Consider the following 18,539-nt stretch of genomic DNA (forward strand, 5'->3'; position numbering starts at 1 on the left):
AACTCTGACGTATCCACTATTTGAGCTGCTAGCCACCTGTGAGGTGGCAATGCTTATGATGAAAATCGTTTTCTTACTAGCAATTACGTCTGCACGCCGGGTAGGTGAGCTGGCTACCCTTTCGGCCACACCACCGTATACCTTGTTTACCAGTCATGGGGTCATACTGTGCCCCCATCCAAATTTCTTACTGAAAGTGAATCGGAGTTCCACATCAATGAACCCATAGTACTCCCAACATTTTATCCCAAGCCACACTCCTCCAACCATGAAGTCTGACTACATACCTTGGATGTATATTGGGCTTTGGCTTTCTACCTGGAGAGGACACATCCCTTCTGACAATCACAACGTTTACTATTACGCACAGATGAACAAGCTAAGGGCAAACTTCTGATGTCACAATGCATTTCCAAGCTGATTGTGAGCTGTATCTCACACTGCTACTCATTGTGTAACAGACCCCTTCTAAACACAATGAAGGCTCATTCTACCAGAGTGATGGCCACGTTGATGGCCTTTCTCAAAGGAGTCCCCTTACAGGATATCTGTCGAGCGGCAACCTGGTCCTCGAACATAACATTTGCAAAACATTATGCCATTGACACTCTCATGCGTGACTCAGCAGTTGCCTCTGCAGTACTCTTTATGGCAGATACATCATAATTCCAATTCCCACCTCCGTAGATGAGGCTACTGCTCTGTAGTCACCTACAGTGGAGCACGCACGGGGACACTATCCAAAGAAGAAGAAGAAGTTACTCACCTTGTGCAGTAATGACAGTTCTTTGAGGCGTGTGTCCCGGTGAGTGCTCCATGACCTGCCCTCCTCCCCACTTCGGAATCTCTTCTTTACGTCTTTCAGAGGTGATCCTATTAGGAGGAACTGGTGGGAGCCAGACTGCATGCAGACTCAGAAATGGCACAAAAAGCATGCGACGCTCACAGCGTATGCACGGTCTGACTGAACTACGGCTGATGAATCTCTGATCTGCAGCGTTGAGATGAGCCCGACACCTACAGTGGAGCACCCACACCTTGAAGAACCATAGTTACTGCACATGGTGAGTAACTTCCTCATTTAGGTAAGTGTTTAATGGGTCTAGTCATGCTGAAAGTCATGCTTTAAGTTCTTTGCTATTCCGGGGTACGGAATGTGTTGAGCGCACCACCTAGTTGTTTTTCTCTGGATCAGTTTCAGCTTTTGTGGCCTGAGGATGTGGACAAGGTGCTTGGAGGAGTGTGACTGACCTTGTGTTCACTCGATCCATGCTCTTTGTGGCTTATTAAATTGAGCCAAGAAGGGATGACTGGTTGGGTCCAGGGAATTATTAATGCTTCTTTTAGATATGGAACAGTTCCCGCCACCTTGAAAGAGGCGGCGATAAAACTGTTCCTTAAGAAGCCACCCCTGGACCCATGTAATTTGAATAACTATCACCCAGTCACTAATATTCCCTTCCTGGGCAAGGTACTCGAGCAGGTGGTGGTGTTGCAACTCCAAGCTTTCTTGAAAGAAACAGATTATCTGGATCCATTCCAGTGTGGCTTCAGGTCTGGTTTTGGAACAGAAACTGACTCGGTTGCCCTGGTAGATGACGGGAGATAGACAGGGGGAGTGCATCCCTATTGATTCTCTTGAACCTCTTGGCAGCTTTTGATAACATCGACAATGGTATCCTTTTGGTGCACCTGGTGGGGTTGGGTATTGGAGGCACTGGTTTGCAGTGATTCCAGTTTTAGGTGTCGGGATACTTTCAGAAGATGGTTCTAGGGGCTGCTGCGTGATCCCTTGGTGACTACTATGGAGTCCTGAAAGGTTCCATCTTGACCCCCATACTGTTTAACAACTACATGAAACCACTGGGAGAGGTCGTAAGGAGATTTGGAGGACGGTGCCATCAATATACAGATGATACCCAACTTTGTTTCTCTGTGAAATTGGATCCAGATGTGATGGTGACCAATCTGGTGATGAATTGGATGAGGTTGAATAAACTGAAGCTGAATCCAGATAAGACCAATGTCCTGTGAATCAGGAAGCCATCTGTCTGGGAACTGTCATCTTGTTCTGGATGGGGTCATACTTCCCCTGAAAGAACAGGTACTCAGCTTCGGAGTTGTCCCAAGCCCTTTTCTAGCATTTAAGAGGCAGCTTTCCTCAGTGGTCAGGAGTGCTTTTGGGCAGTTTCAGCTGATCCAACTGATGCAACCCTTCCTGAATAAGAATGATCTGTCTACGGTGATTCATGTTCTTGTCACATCCAGATTGGACTACTGCAATGCATTCTACATGAGGCTGCCTTTGAAGAGTCTTTGGAGGCTTCAACTGGTCCAGAATGCAGCTGTTCGAGTTTTTACTGACACTCATTATATGGAGCACATTATGCAGTGCTCCAGCAGCTGCACTGGCTTTTGGTATGTGTCTGGTCACAATTCAAGGTTTTGGTTATGACATATAAAGCCCAAAATGTGTTGGGACCAGGGTATTTGAAGGATCATCTCTTCCCATATGAATCTGCCCGGGGATTGAGATCAGCTGTGGAGGCTCTGCTCCGTGTTCCTCCACTTATGGGGACAAGGTTGAAATCTATGTGGAGCAAGGCCTTCTCAGCCTTTGCCCCCAAGCTATGGAAATCTCTTCCCTGGGACATTTGCCTGAAGCCAACGTTGGCACTGTTTCAGTGCCAGGCTAAAGCCACCCTTTTTATCCATGCTTTTATTGGTGTGTGTGTGTGTCCCTCTCATCCTGAGATGTCGAAGCAGGTTTTATGTCCCCCCCTTTGGGGTCTTGTATTTTATTCTTTGATATATATATATATATATATTGTATTTTAAAAATCTTGTAAGCTGCTTCAAATACTTTAAACAGAGGAGAAGCAGGAAAAAATATTTCAAACAAACAAATAAATAAATATCAGGGCCTTAAAACAGATAAGTGCTTAATATATTGTATCCATCGATGAGGATCTATAAACATATATATCTATTGTGTTCCTTATAAACATATTTCTAAGTTTGGGGAAAATTTTGAATGAAATATTAGTTCTTGAAAGAGGAAGTAACGTCAGTAAGTTAGTTAATAAAGCGAATTGTATGATGCTACTTAAATTAGAAATACTGTATGGCAGCCAAAACCTCACTTCACTAATAGACTTTTATTTTTTAAATGTTGTTTCTAATTGAATTTGGCTTTCTTAATAACAAACAATACAATATAGCCTTTTCTACTGCAAAATAAAATTCACTTCAAAAGCTTGCACTATGCTATCTCAAAGTAACACATGCTTTTCCATATTTCAATGTTATTAACAACCCATAAAAGGGGTTTTTCTTAATTTTTAAGTGGCCACAGAAAAGGCAAAAAACTAGTTTCAGGGGAAACATATGGAGCAACAATTATCGCTCTTTGACCTCTTTTACCTTGACTCCCAGAACTGACAATGACTTACAGTAGTGCAAGCGAGATCCAAATGAGGCCCCACATCAACATGAGAATTTACAAAACATTGTAACAAACCTACAGTCAGGATAATTCCTGTGATAGCTGTGCAAATAGTCCTGATCTTGCTCTCACACCGGATTAAATCAGATTACTTGAAATTTTGTCTGGGACTTGATTAAGGATGCTTCATCCCTTTATTCTAGTATGTGACTTTTTTTTTTGAGTATCAACAGTAAAAACATTTCAAAGGGTGAAAAGACAATGTAAAAGCATGGTTCAGTATCACCGATGCTTGTGATTCTAATCATTCTCACCATGTTTGATGTTTTTCCTAAAGCTTGTAGAGTCAAGTCATTATGTTAGACTCATGTTTCATTTTAAGACAGAAAGACATTCCTAGCCTTTATGCATAGTGAAAGTTTAAAACACAAACCCTATTCATCAAAAAACAGAAGGCAAATAAACCCCCCCCACAAAACTTGTTTAAAAACTTGTGATTTATAAATTTATTTCATGAGTTATACCATCCAAAATCATGACATTTGAATATTTAGGGTTGGCAGCATGCAGGGTTACAGATTGTATTTGGTCTTTTCAATCAAATCGCATCTCTCTATTCTCCCAGACATACTGGGCTCTCTAATGTTGTAGGTTCTTCAGTTTCACATGCAGTAAGCTTTACCTTGTTGTCCTGCTTCTGGTTGTCTTCCAGTTTCTTACAATTTGAGTACAACTCAGTGATGGAGGATTCACTTCAGAAGTCTGAAGATTTATATTGTAGTATTGTTATTGATTTCCTCATTTGGGAAATGTCATGTGTATATAACAGTCCCCCAATAGAAGCATGGTGTCTAGAAAACATTACAGGTATTCCCACATTTAGTGTAAAAGACTAATCACATTTGAATGTTTTCTGCACAAAATAGCTATGACTACTTGTACTTGGTAAGCTAGTTCAATATTCATGGCTGTATGTAGGTTGTTGCTGGCACAGAGCAATATGCAGCATTTTCTACGCTGTTAATATGCAATTATATGCTTTGTGAACCATCCGGGGACATTAAGTCATGAGAAAACCATTATAGAAATGTGAGTTGTTTTTGCTTTTACTATTCTTTATTGAAAGGTGTTTTACATTTATTGGGAAATTTTTTGACGGGATAGGCACAAGCAGAAAGATACTGAAAGTGGCATTTTTCATAAGCTTTGTATTCAAATTATGTATATTAAGTTATTTATTAAAAATGAGTGAGACTCCAAAAACACCAACTAGGAATTGGAAAATTTCATGCTGCTGGTGCATAGTTGCCATAGTTATTCTACAATAGCTACATTATTAGTCTATGGAATATCTCAGCAAGTAAATACTTCTTGCCCAGATATTATCCATAAGGCTTTATGTGTACAAAACCAATGGTATTGAGGTGTTTGACTTCCATTAATAACTCTGATGAGCTTTCTTTTGCTGATTTTTTTAAATTAAATATGGAGTAGTAGCTGTATTTGGAATGTCAGTTGAAAAAGCATTTCAAGCAATTGCTCCATAAAGTGTAATGTATATACAAATATATTATTAACAATGGTCCTGATTCAACATTCCAGGTATACTTTGGTGCACATCCTCTGATGGTATATAACTACGCTACGTCTAGACTGGCATGATTTTCTGCAAATGCTTTTAACGGAAAAGCATCTGTGCCAATCTAGACGCGGTTTTGCGCAAGAAAGCCCCAATCGCCATTTTCGCAATCAGGGCTTTTTTGTGCAAAACAATACCGCGTTGTCTACACTGGCCCTCTTACACAAAAGCATTTGTGCAAGAGGGCTTTTGCCCGAATGGGAGCAGCATAGTATTTCCGCAAGAACACTGACAATCTTACATGAGATCGTCAGTGTTCTTGTGCAAATTCAAGTGGCCAGTGTAGACAACTGACAAGTTGCCAGTCTAGACGCAGACCTAGAGTAATATAAGGGTGAATCAAGCCTAAAGTATTTATTTATTTCATGGTATTTTTAGATATCTGTGCTCATGCTGAGCAGTACCTAAATCTATGTATAGTCCCATTGATTTCAGTGAAATTGCTTATGGAGCTGAGCAAAAGTAAGAAAATCTGTCCCTATATATTTAGCAATAGATCTTTATTATGTGTCATATTAAGTAGTACCTTATTCCACTTTGAATCCAATGGGACTAATCCTGTTGTTCAAGAAAAGTTAAGGCATCACACTCTGTCTCTAAAGTTTTAAAAGTAAAAACATTAGTAAAATAACTACAGATTGTGTGAATTAGAATACATCATGGCATTCAAAAAAGAAACACTAAATAGCGCTAAAGCCATTATCCCTGTATTTTCACATCAATACCCATTCAAAGACACTCTTTATCTTTTCTGCTCCAATGATTACAAAGCAAGGGACTGCCTGCTTCCTAGAACCACTGCAGTCAACAGTATCATGCAATATCTATCCTACAGATTTCAGTCTCCAAGACTGCCAGCTGAGACTGTCATTATCCTCACACCAGAATTCCTAACTCAACCCTCACGCTGGTTGTAAACTGATTTCAAATATTTGAAAGGAAAACATAGAATAGGCTCAACATTACCACTGCAGATTAAATAGACTTGGATTTAAACTGGTTCCTGAAGAAAATAGATCTGGTAAACATAGATCAGAACACAGTGTAAATCTTCTGCCAGGTGGTGTCAACACCAAGGGCTGCATCAATATTTAGGTGTTCCTTTTAATGTTATAAAACAGAACCAGCTCAAGCCCCATCCAGAAATCTGGGGAAATACCACCACATGAGAGGCTCTAAGAAGCTATACTTTTGCCTGTTGCTACTCATCCCACAACAGGTAGGGTTTAATATGCCCTTTAACAAGAGGTGCCACTTAGATTCTTCTTTTACAAAACTGTTATTGTACTCTATGGGCCTCCTCCTGCACCATCAAAGTTAATGGGAGTTTAGCCACTGATTTCACTGGAGACTGTAAGCACCATGTGACAAGGACTATTTCTGCTTTATGTTTGTTCAGTGCCTAGCGCAATAGAGCTCTGGCCTCTAAAAATTATTACAATACACATAATAAATAATAATATATAGTATAGGAAGAGAGGGTGTAATTATACAGATTAGAATTTGATCAGGACATTGTGATTAGAGTGAATTTTTTAGATACAAGTTAAGATTTACAGAATAGGACACTATCCATATTAATCAAAATATCAAATCACAGTTTCCTCCATTATGAGTATATATTTGTTATGATTTGACACTGTGTTCTGTACACTACAAAACATGAAGACACTTCCCTGCATCACCATCATCAGGGAAAATCTTTTGCACTAATCAATGCTACCAAGAACCACATTCCTTTATTAAAATGTTGGATCTATTCAGTAATATTTAGGGTGAATGGCTTCAACTGATTTCTTGAAATATGGAGAGGCAAGATCATTTAGGTTTGCATGAGTGGTATAGGATGTTATTCCCAGATGGAGAAGTCGGCGTTTTTGTCAAATATGGGCAGAGAGGTTTGGTAGCTCACATATGGAATGGTATTTTATTTCTCAATGGAGCACCGAGCCCAGAGGGAGGCCAGTGTTATTAATTGGTATGTTGAGTTGGTGCAATGTGCATGATTAATGCACTATAGCAAATTATACTGTTCACCTACAGTGGAAAAGCAAAGACTGCATGTTTTGCTTCCTTGCATTATGAGATACTGTTGTTCCTTGCAGTATTCAAGCCAATGGAATCAGGCCTTCTGCACATACTTCCCTATGGGCAAGTGAGTCAATAAACAAAGCTTTTGTCATACAATGACCCACTTAATTTGGATACCTCTTATGGATGGGTATGGGGAGTCTGCCTGTCTGACTTCACAAGTTTAGAACAGATATTTTTACAATTATAAACAAACTTATATTTTATCTTGTAGTATGGAGTACAGACATTACATATGAGTTGAATGCATGCAGCAACTTTCAAACATTTCATAGTTTACATACTAAATACATTCTAATAAGAGTGGTACCTATTTTGAACAAAACTAACATGCAGGTGAGCAGAGCTGGTTTCCAGTCTGTTCTTAGATAGCACCTTCTACTTTAGCCAGAACTGGCATTTGGTTTATCAGCATCACAGGCTTATCACAAAGAATTAAATATGGACATTGAGAAGTAAGTGATGCCTTGATGAGCTTGCAAGAACAAGAAGCAAAAGATTTTTTAAAAACGCCAATAGTTGCTTCGATTTAAGAAGTTATACTCCTACATTTGGAAGCCCAAATCCTTCTTACTTAACTGACTAAGGCATCTGGGACTCCTTGCATCTATGGAATGAGCAGGATTTGACCCTCTATAACAAACAATGCACATAACTTCCTGTAGATTCTATCTTATAACTGCACTGGCCTCACAGAAATCAGAAAGGAGAATGAGTGTAATGGTGTCAAAACACAACCCAGACATCAGAATGTGACAGGCAAGTTTATAAATTACATCATCATATTAGTCTGAAAGTAATTGCTTTCTAAATGTCTGTGGGATTAAAAAAAAAGATTCAACTCCTCTAAAGAGAAATAAATACCATCAAAAGATCTAATTGTAAAAGGATGTAAATTGCCATTTTCATTTTAACTGACCTTTTATTATCGTTTTACATTTAATAAAAATATAGTACGACCATATTCTATCACTTTAGGTTATAATGAAGAAACTCATATTTACTAGAGTGGATTTTCTTGATTTAAATCTATGAAAATCATAGATTTAAATCATGTTTTAAATCACCAAAAAAACTCATTAATTTAAATGAAGTTTCCCACCGATACTACTTCATATATTTCTTCAAACAATGGTGCCAGTCTGATAACTAATACACATTAATTCACAGCCCAGCATAGCATTTTACAACATCTAAGAGGGGATACTTTGTAATTTTTTTAGATAACTTAATTTTAATTCACAATGAGTAGTCCTGTAGCATCTTAGCCGTGCTCTAAACTAGGGTATTATTTCGAAATAACTTCACTTGGGTTGAATTTATAAATGTAGCATCCACACTACCAAGCATGTTATTTTGTAATAACGGGCCACTTATTTTGAAATCTGTACTCCTGCTTTCCCCAGGAAATAAAGCTAATTTCAAAACAGTTATTTAAAAAAAATGGTAGTGTGGATGCTCCACAATTTTGAAATAACTACTCCCCAGAGTTATTTGAACTAATTACTCCCCAGTGCTTTCTGGGGTTCTAAGTTAAGGTAGCATGGCCACATTAATTTCAAGCTTCCCTGTAGTGGGGACATGATATTTTGATTTTGTAAAATTGGGAGTTAAGTTGAATTTAGTTATTTCAAAATAACTTCATAGTGTAGACATGTCCCAAGAGACTAACAAAAATATATAAGATCATGGGTAAAACCCATTTCACGGAAACTTATGAACCTATATATTTTTCAGAGGGGTAGCTGAGTTAGTCTGTAACAGGAAAAACATAAAAAACAACAAATAGACTAGTAGCACCTTAAAGACTAACAAAACATGTAGTTGGTATCATGAGCTTTCATGGGCACAACCCACTTCTTCATATGACAGGAGTATTAGAAGTCCAGATTGAAGAATAAATAAGGGAAGGGAGGGGGAGAGAAAAAAAAAGGAGGGGAAAAAGGAGAAAAAATAAAAAGAGGGAGGCAGTGAGTAGATGGTTCAAATAGTTACCACAGGCTAATAAGAACAATTAGCACCTCCATTGTTTGGTTGGTAGGTTAAGTTATAGGATGTGGAAGATAGTGTGCGAGCCAGCCAATGTCTTTATTCATACCATTTGCATAAGAATTAAACTTGTAAATGAAGTTAAGTTCCAATCCTTCCCTGTGTATTTGGCTTATGGAATTGGCCTGAAACAAAATGGTGACTTAGAGATCCATTAATGAGTGTCCAGGTAGATTAAAGTGTTCTCCAACAGGTTTTTGTGTGTGTGTTACCTTTTCAGATATTTGATGTGTCCATTAATTATTTCCCATAGAGACTGTCCAGTTTGGCCAATATACATGGCAGTGGGACATTGTTGGCATTTGATGGCATAGATCACATTAGTGGATGTGCCATTAAATGAGCTTCTGATTTGGTGGCTCAGGTGCCAGTGATGAAATCGCAAGTGTAGATGTATGGGCAGAGTTGGCACTGGGGCTGATTACAGGGGTGATTTCCTGGATGATTATGATGGAGGTGTGTTGCGTGGTTACTGGAAAGAATTTGTTTGAGGTTAGGAGGTTGTCTGTAGGCAACAACTGGCCTTTCCGCCAAGGCCTCTGAGAGTGAGGGGTCGTTTTCCAGGATAGGTTGTAAATTGTTGATAATGAGTTGAAGGGGTTTAACTAGTGGACTATAGGGGATGACAAATGGAATTCTGTTGTTTTCTCTTTTTGGCTTGCCTTGAAGTAGTTCACGTCTGGGTACATTTTTGTCTCTATTGATCTGATTTTTCACTTCTCTGGGTGGGTATTTCAGTTTTATGAATTCTCTATATAGATCCTGTAAGTGTCTGTCTCTGTGGGATTGGAGCAAATCTGGTTGTATCTTAGGGCTTTGCTGTATACAATAGATTGAGAAATGTGTCTGGGATGGAAGCTAGAGGCATGAAGGTGAGTGTAGAGGTCAGGAGGTTTCCAGGGTAGGATGGTAGAAATTTGTTCATCATTTAATTGTACTATAGTGTCAAGGAAATGGATCTCTTGTATGGACTGATCCAGGCTGAGGTTGATGGTGGGGTAGTAGTTGTTGAAGTACCTGTGAAATTCTTCAAGGGTCTCTTTCCAATGGGTCCATATGATGAAGATGTCATTGATGTAGCATAAGTAGAGTAAGGGTACTGAGAGTCGAAAGCTGAGAAAACATTGTTCAAGGTCAGCCATAAAGACGTTGGCATATTGAGGGGCCATGCAGCTGCCCATGACTGTGCTGCTGACTTGAAGATACAAATTGTCTCCGAATCAGAAGTAGTTGTGGGTGAGGACAAAGTCGCAGAACTCTGTAACCAGGTGTGCAGTGCTGTCATCAGGGATGGTGTTCCTCGTAGCCTGTAATCAGTCTTCATGTGGAATGCTGGTGTAAAGAGCTTCTACATCCACGGTGGCCAGGATGGTATTTTCAGGAAGATTACTGATGTTTTGTAGTTTCCTCAGGAAATCGGTGGTGTGTTGAAGATAGATAGGAGTGCTGGTAGCATAGGGTCTGAGGAGAGAGTCAATATAGCCAGCTAATCCTGTTGTAAGTGTGCCAATGCTTGAAATGATGAGTCATCTGGGATTTTCAGGTTTGTGTATCTTGGGTAGCAAATAAAAAACTTCTAGATGGGGGTGGGTGAGGGGAGAGGGGGAGAGAAGGCTCCCTGGACTGAGCAGAATCAGAGAGCTTCATGAGTAGTTGTTTCAGGGATGGTTTGCTTTTATTCTTTAGTGGGATCACAGGAGAGAGGCTTGTAGAATTAGGCTCATCAGTTGACCATGTATGCAGTTATACTTTCACATCACTAATATCCACATATTCATCCACATAATTGTCTCCCAATAAGCAGTTTTCCTTTTGATATTTCATTCTTGCATCTAGGCCCTGCATCTTCTTCCACTGTTTACACTTGACACATTTTCTTTTTTTACTCAGGGAATGACTTCAAAATATTCCCAGAAAGTCTGTCTTTTACACCCAGAAGCTGACAGTTTTTCTGTGGCCAAAGTATAGGGGAATATAGGAAGCTGCAAGTGTGCTGAATAATGTCTTCCGTTTTTCTTTCCACTCCACTTCACTGTTCCTTTCTATGCTACCTCTGTCCTTTCCTACATATTGTCTCTCTGTTTGTAGACAATGTCTTAACTTACTATGCTGTGCTTGGCCTAGGTCCATCACTACATAAGCATAGAACAAAAATAATCCTATCCAGCCTGTGTCTGCCTTTGCATATGTTAGTCTGGTGAGAGACAGAAATTGAAAGCCCAGAACTTTCAAGAAGCAAGAGCTGATTGTTAAGGTGGACAGAACCTAGAACCACTGATAAATTTTATGAAACTGTAAGTGTAGGTATAGCATGTTTGTGATAAAATTTAATTGTAACTGATATTTTTGAATGAGAAATTAATATTTTATTCTAAAAAATCCAGTTTAAAGTTTAAAATTGATTAAAAAAAAAACACTGATTTTTGTCCACCCTGACATCTACCCAAATTATAACCAAAGTTTAATATTTGAAACCTTAAGGGTATAGTCAGTGAACAGAAATCAATACTTTATGCTACTTTCTAAAGCATGTTCCTGAGTAATATAGAGACTGCAAACAAATAAAAATGTTGTCCAGGTTCTCCATTCACATCCACCAGTTTTACACCAATGTAGAGTTTATAGCTTGTTAACATCATGAGATCAGAATCAGGCTCTCTAATGTTTGTCCATCTTTTATTACACTGACTGAGAAGAAAAAGAAATAGGAGTATTTATAGGCAAACAATAAGATGTAAAGAATTTAAGCAGTAGGAATGATGTCTGCCTGAGTCATATAAAACTTATTTCAGAATGTAGGAGATTAGCAGTCCTACTACTAGTTTAGTAGGGATTATTTAAATATACTTGTGCTTTACATGACTTTGTAAAGGCTGCTCTCCCTTAATTAATTTGCACGTGATTATCTAAACCTTCAGAGTGGGGTTTTATACTGAACTTAGTAGTTACACCACCATAGAATTGCTGAAAGGAAGTACAGAATCACATCCCAGCAGTGCAAACTGCACTCCTGAAAATGCTGCTACCCAGTTTATCTCCACATCTTTCTGACTTCATTCTATTCCAATTACTTTTTAGGAGGTCTTTCACTTCTAGGGAAGTGTTCTTCCTTTTGCAGAGTGTAAAACTGCTACTTGTGAATTCTCTGTGGCAAAGTATTTTCTTATCTTTACAGACTCTTTACATTTGTGCTCTGGCTGATTAGACTGCAGTCTGGGAGCGAATATCAATTTGGTTGAGTCTTTTTTATTTATATATGGCACCTTTCTTAGTTGATCACTGTGCATATATTCTGTCTGGGGTGTTTCTAAGATACGTTCACCATGGTATCTAAGTGCTATCCATTTATATGTCATTCAGTATATTCAAGAGTGATTGCTTTTCCTCAGATTCTTTAAAATCTTCTTATGTGCTGGGCATGTGTTACCATCACTGTTAATCTTGTCATCCTCTCCTTTCCCATCATGCTTTTCTTTACATTGGGATTGCAAACTTTTCCACACAGGAGCTGTCTCTTAACACAAGGGGCTTTTGAAAGCAACCGAGCTCTGTCAGTATTACCATGATACAAATAATAATGGGAAAGATGGCATTACTGGAGCAAATCTTGGAAAAAAGACAGAGAACTCTCAAGCTATGTTTGCTACATGCCCTGATGTTTCTAGTGTAAATAAATAAAAACCCAAATAAGAAAAAAGATCTATTATTTGGATAAAGTTCATCTCAGTTCCAAATAAGAGATGCTAATGCTAGAACTACTATGCTGTACATAAGGCAAAAATCACATTTATTTGAACTCTTGCAATAACATTTTTAAAATAGCCTTTAAAAACCTTAGTAGACCTTAGAGACTAACAAAAATATAGAGAGTATCATGAACTTTTGTGAAGAGCTCAGTTCTTAAAATGCAATAGGTACCACAGACATTATGATGATTATGATGGTCCCTTCTGACCTTTGTCTATGATTCTAGTATAGAACTGACTCGGAAAAAATGAGAAATGCATGCTGCTTGTTTCCAAATAAAATATTTGACAAGCTCCAAATATTTCAGCTGATGTATGAAAATATTCCTCAATTTACAGTATCTGATATTCTGGTCTTGTCTAACTCCAGTGTGTTAAATAACGTACATATCGCTGTTACACACATTGCGGCTTTTCTGTATTGACACTTAGGCATATGCAAGGCAAAAAGTGAGCAATGTGAAAGTAGACATATATTAATTTCCAGTATGAATGTGAAAAAATATTTATTTTGATTTTAATACTCATTGCCAGGGCTCAACAATCTATTGAATCTACTCGCCTGTGGTAAGTAGATTTCAGTCCGGCTTCCCGTTTACCAGCGTGCGCATGTGCAATGCGGCTCTTGTGCATGCACAGTGCGGGGCTGGCGAGTGGCTTTCTCCACATTTCGTCAAGACCTGCTCATTGCTATGGCTTTCCATTCACAAAGAAGAGCCGCATCACTCAGCCACAACGAAAAAAACAAAAGCGAATTTGGTCAAAACAACAGAAGCAAATTTGAGAGGTCTTGCTCTCTGACTTCTAATGTTCTCTAAGTTGTATGGTCATTTGCTCTGAATGCTTACTAACTTCCCTGCAAGAATAATCTTCCACTTTGACCCAATAAAAAGCAGGATGGAAAATACCTGAGGAAGACTTAAGACATAATGACTGGATGGTGTCAATAGAATAATAGAATCCCAGGTCTGGAAGAGAAGTCATCGTGTCCATAATAGACATAAAGTGACCATATTTCCCTTTGCTGAGTATGGGACACCTGGTAAAATTATCCTTAGTCAAGTGAGTTCAACAGTAACCAGAATTAAGCAGTACAAACATTCAAATTAACATCACATTGGCTGAGCCCCAGTTAAAAGACAATACCTCATATCTGGAGTAGGTGGACTCTTTTTATTTTCCTTCTTATCTTTAAGGTTTGCATGGGGGAAAGACACACACACGGATGGGTGTGGACAACTGAGCTGACCCAACCTTTCCTGCCCATTGTTCTCCACCCTCCATGCCTGGCTGGGCCCCTGCAAAAGTCCTGGTATCTGGGGTCATGTCTTCTTGAGGCAATATTTGGGGGAGGGGGGGTTTGGTATGAGCCATCTCTGGATTTCTGTGATGGTTCGTATCAGAACATCATTACTGTGCTGGAGGGAGTGGCTTCCCACCACAGGAGGGTAGAAGTGGGGTGTGGGGGAGGGCAGGGATGAGTTGGCCCATGCCTTTGCAGAGATCATCTCTTCCTCCTTCCCACCCACTCCTCATTCTTCTGTGGCTAGAAGTAGCTTTCCCTTCTTGACGGTAGAAAAGCAGTTAACATCTCCAAGCTGTTGCTGGCCACTGACATATTCAGCCATCTCTTGTCCCCTGGGTACAGTGTGGGCAGGAAGGGGTTAAACCCTAAGGATGAATTGTGCACCATGGCCCAGGGAACCTAATTGCAGGGTCTTCAGTGAACTTGGCCACAGAGATGACTCAGCAGAAGAAGGTGCCTACTGGATAGAGGAGCCCTGCACTTCCCAGGGTGCAGTGTTAAGTTAAAAGGGTACTAAGTTCCCCTGCCAAGGGGGCTGCCATGGAACCTGCAGGGTTGGTTCCAGAACAAGCTGTAAAGAGCTTCCTCTCTACCACTCCAGAGCTCAGGTGAGGGTCAGAGGCTGTGCCAGTGTTGTACAGGGCTATGGCACATTCAAGGTTTGGCTACTCCTTGCCAGTATTCTAGGCCAGAGGGTCTTGAGCTTTCCATGGCTGTCAGCCCAGTCAGAGGCAGTGGGGGAAAGGAGCCTGCTGGACTTCTGTTTGTTTGCTGAATGATCCAACCAGAACTGGTTCTCTGCACAGTGCTGGGAGCAGGATGCACCCTGACACAGAGGGATGTGGAGGAGCAGCAGAGCTGATGGCGTGAAGGGACACAGCAGGGAGAGGATAGTAAAAGGGAGGGACATTTAAAGAGCTCATGACTGGACAACAGCGGTGACAAGTAACTGGCCACTGCCTACCTGCCCTCACCAGCTACTGCAGCAAGCAGGTCGTGCTGGCTGGAAATGGGATGAGGGAAGCCAGGTTGCCAAGAGGCAGCATGCAGCAGGAACTACAACGACAGACCAGAATGTGGAGCAGCTGGCTCCAGAGCTTTACCCAATCACCAGCTTTGCACATTATTCCCCACTGTCCATCACTGGACTGTCGCCCCCCGATCCTGCCACTCACCATGAGTTGGTGGGTGACTGCCAAGCAAGAATCCAGCCAGCAGCAAGACCCACCAGTATGGATGGTATGGGAGAGACTGAAAATATGGGACTACTTTTCCATTTTAAGAAAAAGTTGGGACAATTGCTTGAGGACTTATCTTTGAGACTCTCCCTTTAAAAATGGGGCATCTGGTCACTCTAATTAGATGCCTGTTCATCACAGAGATCCTATCCCATAATGCATTAGACTTGGTTCAGACAACACATCAGACAGGTGTATAAAGCATTTGGGGACCTGTCCAAGTGGCTGCATGAGAACTAAGCTGGCCTAAAATTTGCAAGTGTCATGTCTGTGGCCTCTGTAGTAGAGTAAGGGGAGATAGCTCCATACTTAAAGGCATAGTATATGGAAAGCAAACTACATTTTCAAAAGATTGGTAGGTCTTGTACACACATAACAGGCAGAGCCTGTCCATAATATCCAGCTGGTCCTGAGCTGGAAGAACCCTCTCTGTTTTGTTCTCAGCAGGTGCTTATGCTATGATCATCACATTGTTTTTTGAAAGCATCTCAAGATGAGACTTGGATACTTACTCTTGAAATACTTACTCTTGGATTCTGCCCTGAAAAAGGTATGGTGCACCCATGTGCATGCTCTATGGCAGGCCTACACAACATACGACCCGAGGGCCACATGCGGCCACATGCGGCCTGCAGGGGCTCACTGTGCGGCCTGTGACAACTATGGGCGGCGCGTCCCCATCCGATCCGCTGGCCGGGTGGAGGAGCGAAGCGCTGCCGGGGAGGGGGAAGTGCGGCAATGCTCATTGCTTGGCTGCCTGCGTGCAGCTCCAGCACGAGGAGGCGGGGCACGAGACAGAGGTCAGGACGCCAGCAGATGCCAGGATGCTGGTGTGATGTTGTGACGTCACGGCCAAAGACCGCTGGATTCAAAAAGGCAGAAGGCAGGTAAGGAAGGGGAAGGGGCTTCTGCTGAGGGGAGCGGGGCAGGTCAGGAGAAAGGCGAAGACACCAAGGGGCAGGATGAAGGCGAGACAAATGCCAGGGGGCCAAGTAGAGACATGCATGTGTTGTTTTTGCTCAACAAAAATTTTTAGCCACGTGTTTGGCATTTTTTGGGAGAGCATCCCTACTTGCGGCCCGCAGCTGTTTTCTTTGGAGTAATATGGCCCTCGTCACTTTCCCAGTTGTGCAGGCCTGCTCTATGGGCTTGTGCATTCACAAATTGACCAAAACTGTAGCCTCAGGGCTGGATTCTGAAAAGTACTGCTCATTGCCCTTTGGCCCCCAAATCCCAGTGAAGTCAGCAACAGTTGGTTATAAGAAACTTGTAGAATGTAGCTCAAGTGAAGAATCGAGAGAGAGTTTACATTACAGGACTATTTGTTTTTTTCCCCACTTATTCAGACTGAGCATTTAATATGGTAACCACAGCAACAGATGATAAATAAGCTATAATGTGAGGAAACAATTGTCGGTATGTAGTATAATGTTTGTACTTCCATGGTTTCCAGGGGGAAGAACTCATTTTGCTGAAGTAAATATAGTTTCCCCAGGCTCATAATCTACTTGGGACATTCCAACCTTGAATGTGATGGGGGAGATGAAAGTGAGACTGCTGAATGATTTCTGCATAAAAATTTCAGATCCCCTTTTATTTGTTTTCTTATGCATATCTCTCTATATGTTAAAAAAATTCTTGCGGGACGATGGAGTGACATCATCACATCACTTTGCAACCTGCCTGCCTCCTCCCTCTCTCCCCCTGCCATTCCACCTTGAGCCCAACCTTGCTGCTTCCTCTCACCACTTGGAATGCTATTTTAAACCAAGTCCTTACTCTATTTCTTCCACCCGCACCCCACAGGGCTCTTAATGCCAAGAAACATGGCACAGTAGCTGGCAGATCCCATGTCGCAGCCATGACCGCACAAGGGTCGGAGGAGAGAGGGTATGGTGCTTAGAATACACAAAAGGAAGTTTTTCTTCACTCAGGAAAAGTCAACCTGTGGAACTCCTTGCCAGAGAACGCAGTGAAGGCTAGAACTTTAACCGGGTTCAAAAAAGAGCTAGATAGATTCTTGGAGGATAGGTCCATCAATGGCTATTAGCCAGCATAGGTAGGAATGGTATCCCTAGCCTCTGTTTCTCTAGAAGTGGGTGACAGGGGAGGGATCACGTGAGGATAACCTGTTATGATCCCTTCCTCTGGGGCATCTGGTATTGGCCACTGTCAGCAGACAGGATACTAGGCTAGATGGACCTTTGGTCTGACCTAGTATGGCCGTTCTTATGTTCTAACAGCAGTCTGGGGACAGGGGCTAGGAGTGGGGCTCCCAGAAGTAGGCTCTTGGGGGGCTCCCCTGCCACTAGACTCTTAGGGAGCTGGAGTGCAGTGCCCTACTGCCTAGAGTCCGGCTGACTCTGCAGAGACTTTCCTCCATCCCCAGCAGCTGCACTTACTGCATCTGCCAGAGCACCCCTAAGACGCCCGGGGGAACCACTGCACCAACCTGTATTCTCCTTCCCTTCTGCTCCCAGCAGACAAACAGGAAGCCCTGGGCTCTGAGGGTAGGGTTGGGGTCATGAGCAGAGCAAGTGGGTCCACATAGGGGAGAGGCTGCAGTGCCCCAAAGTGCCACATGCACACGCCACTACCTGCGCCTCATTTCGCCCCACCCAGGCTGGGCAGGCATCCCTGTGCCTCCCTGGCTGCCAGAATTAGAGCCAAGCCTGGGGCATACCACAGCCAGGAGAATGTCGGGTGGCGGGGGGGGGGGGGGGGGAGAGAGAAAGGGCCTGGGCTGGTGGGAAGGGGGAGGAAGAAGGGACCTGGGCTGATGGGAGGGGAGGGAAAAGGGGCCCAGGCTGGTAGCAGGGAGGAGGAAGAAAGGGCTCAGGCCCGCAGGGGCAGGGGGTGGGGGATGGGAGGTGGGGAGGGAGAAGGGAACTGGGCTGGCACAGCCATAGCCCAGCCCTACCTGGTGTCTGGGGGAAACAGTCAGCGTTGCCTACCCCCCTTCCTCATGAGTGGGGGGTTTGTGAGCACAGCAAGCAGGGAGCACAGCTCACTAGTAGGACTATGT

The sequence above is a fragment of the Pelodiscus sinensis genome, chromosome 9, assembly GCF_049634645.1.
Source record: "Pelodiscus sinensis isolate JC-2024 chromosome 9, ASM4963464v1, whole genome shotgun sequence".
NCBI classification, from domain to species: Eukaryota; Metazoa; Chordata; order Testudines; family Trionychidae; genus Pelodiscus; species Pelodiscus sinensis.